The 6,709-nt window shown below is 47.1% G+C and overlaps 1 non-coding gene across 1 annotated transcript; it reads left to right on the top strand.

The window, feature by feature from the left end:
- The first annotated feature begins 6,342 nt into the window (after positions 1–6,342).
- Positions 6,343–6,426, top strand: TRNAL-CAG (transfer RNA leucine (anticodon CAG)). Its single transcript has one exon. It is a non-coding gene; the product is annotated as a tRNA-Leu (tRNA).
- The last annotated feature ends 283 nt before the right edge of the window (positions 6,427–6,709 follow it).

Here is a 6,709-nt window from a genome sequence, read left to right as displayed (position 1 = left end):
GCACAATAGTAGTTCTTAAGTAGTGCCATCTAGAAGAGAATGTTCACACTTCTTAATACAGAGAAAACAAAAACGAATCGAAACTAACATAGTTCAGAACACTTCAAAATTTACATTAGTGACATCTTCTGAGAAATCTTAGAATTAATGTGGTTGTTAAAGTTCAGGCTTCCTCCAGTAGAGGAGTTTCAACTGGCGCAATGTTTGAATTAGCGGCGTGGAGGTGTACTGCCCGGTACAATTATTATTATTATTATTATTATTATTATTATTATTATTATTATTATTATTATTATTATTATTATTATTATTATTATTATTATTATTATTATTATTATTATTATTATTATTATTATTTAATCCGTTTACCCTCCAGAGTTGGTTTTCCCTTGGAATCAGCGAAGGATCCCACCGCTACCGCCTCAAGGGCTGTCCTGGAGCATAAGGCATTTGGTCGGGGATACAACTGAGATGGAGGAACATTACCTCGCCCAGGCGGCCTCACCTGCTATGCTGATCACGGGCCTTGTGAGGGGATGGGAAGATTGGACGGGATAAACAAGGAAGAGGCCGTGTCCTTAAGTTAGGTACCATCCCGGCATTTGACTCGAGGAGAAGTGGGAAACCACGGAAAACCACTTCCAGGATGGCAGAGCCGCGAATCGAACCCGGGCCTTCGGGGTGACAGCTAATCACACTCACCAATACACCACAGAGGCGGGGTTTTCACACATTTTACAGTAGGAATTCGCGACGTAAGAGTTGAAATTTCAGTCATATCAGGTAGTGAGAATACTTTCTTACTCTAACATGTCTTTCTCTTCTTGCTTTCTTTTTTTTTTCTTTTTTGTCCATTTATAATGTGGAACTCAAAGTTCCGTAGCTGTATTCCTGAATGGAGCTGATACTGGCAGTTATCTAAAACCTGAGACGGTTAACAACGAACATCAATGTGGATATACTGTAGTTTCACAGATCTCTACCGAAGGAGATTACGACAGACAGGTCATGGCTGTTCATCGACTTACCGCTGAGATGATTGACAAAGAGAAAGCTCATTAAGTATCACTAGGAAGAAGGGTGGAACGTACAAGGACAATATCTAAACGTGAAAGTACTGTATTTAAGAAAATGTGTTCGTTTATATATTCCATAATGCAGTGCTGCTCTACTTCAATTGCAAATTCCCATTATATAATTTACATCTGCAATGAAGTGTTGTACTCCTCAGTGGAGCAATGTCTCCATTTCTTTTTCCTGACCCCACTGTGTCACGAGCAGACTTGTCCCTACCTGCCCGCCTAGCCCTGAATATGGGTTCACCTGTTAAATTATTTTTCATCCAAGCCGGATCTGGACAGTGAATACCTTGAAAGGTCTTTGGCCAGCAGGTATTTTATTGGATGAGTAACGTAGGATCTTGTAGTGTATAGCAGCATGTCCCGACACGCTCAAAGTAGGCGTGACAGGAAGGACAGCATTCCTTTCCGTGAATCAGTTCTTCCCCTCTGCCACAGGGGTGGTGGAACGCCAAAATTAGGTGCGTGGGCAGGGCAAAGATGTGAGACAGCAGAATAAAAATAGAACACCTTTCTTTGTGAACATTTCTTCAGAACTGTGTTTAAATGGTGCGTAGGAACTGTTATTGCTTGTGAATCATTGGTCCTGACTGTCAGTGTCGAATGTTTCACGATGGAAGAATTTAATACAAAGAATCTTGGGGAAGTGAGGAGTCATCAACTTTATGGGACAGAAATTACTATGGCGTCAAATACGTACAACTCACAGAAGTTGTCTAAAATTCTCGTATACTGTTTATACACTTCTAGCAATATAGAACAAGAATAGAGACAGAGCGGAGAGGCCACACCTGTTAACGCGCTATGGCTATAAAGCCAAGCTCTGCGTTCGGAAGTGGAGCGGGTTCGAAGCACACCGCCGGCTAAGCTCAGAATGGTTTTTGTGTGGTTGACCATATACTGGGACAGTTCCTATTCATACATTCATAGACCACGGTCGATTCCTTCCACCTCCTAATCAAATTTCATTCATCACCATTCGTTTCTAGTTCATTAGCTCCTCAAGTGAGGTTGGTGCCAGGAAGGGCATCCTGTCGTAAGAAACCATGACATATAAATTCATCTCAACGGGCACCATTCAGCCTCGGGAGGTCAACTGAGTAGAGGGGAGGTTCAATTACCTCCTTAGCCATCCTCGAAATGTTTTTCCGTGGTTTCGCACTTTTCTTCCAGGCAAATTCCGGGATAGTACCAAACTTAAGGACACAGCCACTTCCTCCCCTCTTCCTTGTCTATCCCTTCCCATCACACTCCCCCAACCATGACTCTGTTCAGCATAGCAGGTGAGGCTGTCTGGGAGAGGTACTTGTCCTCCTCCCGAGTTGTATCTCCCCAACCCAAAGTCTCACGCTCCCGGACACTGCCCGTAAGGCGGTGCAGGTAGGATCCCTCGCTGAGTCCGAGGGGAAAACCAACTCTGGAGGGTAAACAGATTAGGAAAAAGAAAAGGAGAAGAATATCTTCAAGTCACCTCACCCACAACCAGGTATCAAGAAACGGGACTACGGAGTAAATATGTATACAATGAAAATACATAGAGACGTAAATGACAGCAGCTAAATATTGCCGAAATAAATTTTACTACTACAGGGAGACATCTATTGTGCAGAACATTACTTATAGATTCATCCTTTCTTTCTTTCTTTCTTTCTTTCTTTCTTTCTTAATCTGTTTACCCTCCCGGGTTGGCTTTTCCCTCGGACTCAGCGACGGATCCCACTTCTACCGTCTAAAGAACAGTGTCCTGGAACTTGATAATTTCGGTCAGGTGATACAACTGGGGAAGAGGACCATTACCGCTCCAAGGCGGCCTCACCTGCAATACTGAACAGGGGCCTTGTGGGGGATGGGAAGATTGGAAGGGATAGACAAGCAAGACGGAAGGAAGTGGCCGTGGCTTTAAGTTAGGTACCCTTTCGGCATTTGCCTGGAGGAGAAGTGGGAAACCAAAGAAAACCACTTCGAGGATGGCTGAGGTGGAAATCGAACCCTCATGTACTCAGTTGACCACCCGAGGCTGAGTGGACCCCGTTCCAACCCTCGTATCATATTTCAAATGTCGTGACAGAGCCGGAAATCGAACCCGGGCCCCCGGGGGTGGCTTACTTGTACTTTAAATATTAAAACACGGGGAAAAAAGATATTTAAACAGTTTCCATGAATATATCATGGGTATAACACACTTTTTGTAACAATGAAAAGAGTCCGCCTTTGTAGTGTAGTGGTGGGTGTGATTAACTGCCACCCCTGGAGGTCCGGGTTCGATTCCCGGCTTTGCCACGAAATTTGAAAAGTGATATGAGGGCTGGAACGGGGTCCATTCAGCCTCCGGAGGTCACCTTAGTAGAGGTGGGTTCGATTCCTACCTCAGCCATCCTGGAAGTGGTTTTCCGTGGTTTCCCACTTCTCCTCCAGGCAAATGCCGGGATGGTATCTAACTTAAGGCCACGGCCGCTTCCTTCCCTCTTCCTTGCCTATCCTTTCCAATCTTCCAATCCCCCGAAAGGCCCCTGTTCAGCATAGCAGGTGAGGCCGCCTGGGCGAGGTACTGGTCATTCTCCCCTGTTGTATCCCCGACCCAGAGTCTGAAGTTCCAGGACACTGTCCTTGAGGTGGTAGAGGTGGGATCCCTAGCTGAGTCCGAGGGAAAAGTCAACCCTGGAGGGTAAGCAGATTAAGAAAGGAAAGAAAAAACACAAACAAGTAAATGAAAAAAATTACTTTAAATACTCTTTCTAGTGGGCGAGTTGGCCGTGCGGTTAGGGTCGCGCGGCTTTGAGTTTGCGTCCGAGATATAGTGGGTTCGAATCCCACTGTCAGCAGCTCTGAAGATGGTTTTCCGTAGTTTCCCATTTTCAACCAGGTTGTACCGTAATTAAGGTCACGGCCGCTTCCTCCCAAATCCTAGGCATTTCCTATCCCATCGTCGCCATAAGACCTTTCTTTCTTAATCCGTTTACCCTCCAGGGTTGTTTTTACCCCTCAGACTCAGCGAGAGTTCGCACCTCTACCGCTTCAAGGGCAGTATCTGGAGCGTGAGACTGGGTCGCGAGGATACAACTGGCAGGAGGACCAGTATCTCGCCCAGGCGCCCTCACATGCTATGATGAACAGGGGCATGGTGGGGGGGGGGGGTAGATTTAATCTACTTCCATAATTATTAGCGAGCGGGTCGCAGTCTTCTTCTGTGGACGAGGGTTCGATCCCACTTCTGACATGACTTTTTTCTGGGATCTAGGACCTTGGGACGTACTAGCAACTGGCCACGATGTATGCTTCAGAGAAACTGGGGATACACAGCAGTGGTGCAGGTAAGTCAGGATGGCCGAACGGTCTAAGGCGCTGCGTTCAGGTCATCGTCCACTTCTGTTGGAGTGCGTTCGAATCCCACTTCTGACACGGTGTTTTTTCTTGGTCCTTGGGTCATAAATACAACTGGCCGGTGGGGTTTGCCTCAGACAAAGTGGGGATACGCAGCTCGCATCCGAATAAGTCAGGATGGCCGAGAGGCCGACGGAGCTGTGTTTAGGTCGCAGTTCGCTTGCGTTGGTGTGGTTCGAATCTCACTTCTGAAATCGTGTGTTGTTTTTTTTTTTTTTTTTTTTTTTTTTTTTTTTTTTTTTTTTTTTTTTTTTTTTTTTTTTTTTTTTAAAGATACCGAAAGGCCGCCTCTGTGGTGTAGTGGTTAGCGTGATTAGCTGCCACCCCCGGAGGTCCGGGTTCGATTCCCGGCTCTGCCACGAATTTTGAAAAGTGGTACGAGGGCTGGAACGGGGTCCACTCAGCCTCGGGAGGTCAACTGAGTAGAGGCGGGTTCGATTCCCACCTCAGCCATCCTCGAAGTGGTTTTCCGTGGTTTCCCACTTCACCTCCAGGCAAATGCCGGGATGGTACCTATCTTAAGGCCACGGCCGCTTCCTTCCCTCATCCTTGCCTATCCCTTCCAATCTTCCCATCCCCCTACTAGGCCCCTGTTCACTATAGCAGGTGAGGCCGCCTGGGCGAGGTACTGGTCATACTCCCCAGTTGTATCCCCCGACCAAGAGTCTGAAGCTCCAGGACACTGCCCTTGAGGCGGTAGAGGTGGGATCCCTCGCTCAGTCCGAGGGAAAAGCCGAACCTGGAGGGTAAACAGATGATGATGATGATGATGAAAGATACCGAAAACTGGATTACTCCGCTCGAAATGCGTTAACCAATACTGGACTTATAACGCCACCTAGACGTAGGGTCTGCGTTAGAGAAAGCGGAGACTGCAACTACTATAAGTCAGGATGGCCGAGAAGCCGAAGGCGCTGTGTTTAGGCCGCTTTTCGTTTGCGATGGCGTGGTTCGAATCTCTCTCCTGACATCGCGCTTTTTATTGGATACCGAAAAATGGATTACTCCGCTCCAAATGCATTGCCAATACTTAACTTCTAGCTTATTACGCCACCTAGACGTGGGGTCTGGGTTAGAGTAAGCGGAGAGAGACAGCACTTGCAGTGTACCAGGATGGCCGAGCGATCTAAGGCACTCCGTTCACATCGCAGCCCACTTCTGTGGGCATGGGTTCAAATCCCACTACTGACAAACGTTTTTCCTTGGGTCATATATACCACTGGCCATGGGAGGTCTGCCTCAGACAAAGTGGAGATATGCAGCTTTTGCCGCAATAAGTCACCATGGCCGAGAGGCCAATGGCGTAGTGTTTAGGTCGTTGTTCACTTGCGTTGGCGTGGTTCGAATCTCACTTCCGACATCGCGCTTTTTTGGATACCGAATACTGGATTACTCTGCTCGAAATGCGTTACCAATACTGGACTTCTAGCTTATTACTCCACCTAGAAGTGGGGTCTGTGTGAGAGAAAGCGGAGAGAGACAGCAACCAATACAAGTCAGGACGGCAGAGCGGTGTAAGGCGCTGGGTTCAAGTAACAGTCCACTGTTTTGGGCTTGGATTCGAATCCCAGTTCTGAAAAGATGGTTTTTCTTGGTCCTTTGGTCATACATACAACAGGCCTCGAAGTGGAGATACGCAGCTCGGGTTGCAATTTCAGGATGGCCGAGAGGCCAAAGGCGATGTGCTTAAGTCGTAGTTCACTTGCGTTGGCGTCGTACGAATTTCACTTGTGACAGCACAGTTTTTATTAATGCCGAAAACTATATTACTCCCCTCGACATGCATTCCCAATAAGTTACTTGACTTCTAGCTTATTACGCTACCTACAGTAGACATATGGTCTGGATTGGAGAAAGCTGAGAGAGAAAGCAACTACTGGAAGTCAGGATGGCCGTGCGGTCCAAGGCGCTGCGTTCAGGTCGCAGTCCACTCCAGTGGGCGTGGGTTCGAATCCCACTTCTGACATCGCACTTTTATTTTTTGGATACCGGAAACTGGATTACTCCGCACTAAATGCAATACCAATTCTTGAATCTATCTTATTACGCCACCTGGGGTCTGCTTCAGACAAAGCGGTGATAAGCAGCTCGGGTCGCGATAAGTCAGGATGACGGAGAGGCCAACGGCGCTGTGTTTAGGTCGCATTTTGCTTGCGCTGGCGTTATTCGAATCTCTCTTCTGACATCGCGCTTCTTATTGGATACCGGACACTAGATTATCATCATCATCCTCTGTTTACCCTCCAGGT

Source organism: Anabrus simplex, chromosome 4 (genome assembly GCF_040414725.1).
Source record: "Anabrus simplex isolate iqAnaSimp1 chromosome 4, ASM4041472v1, whole genome shotgun sequence".
Lineage (NCBI taxonomy): Eukaryota > Metazoa > Arthropoda > Insecta > Orthoptera > Tettigoniidae > Anabrus > Anabrus simplex.
This window is presented reverse-complemented; position numbering and strand designations above follow the sequence as displayed.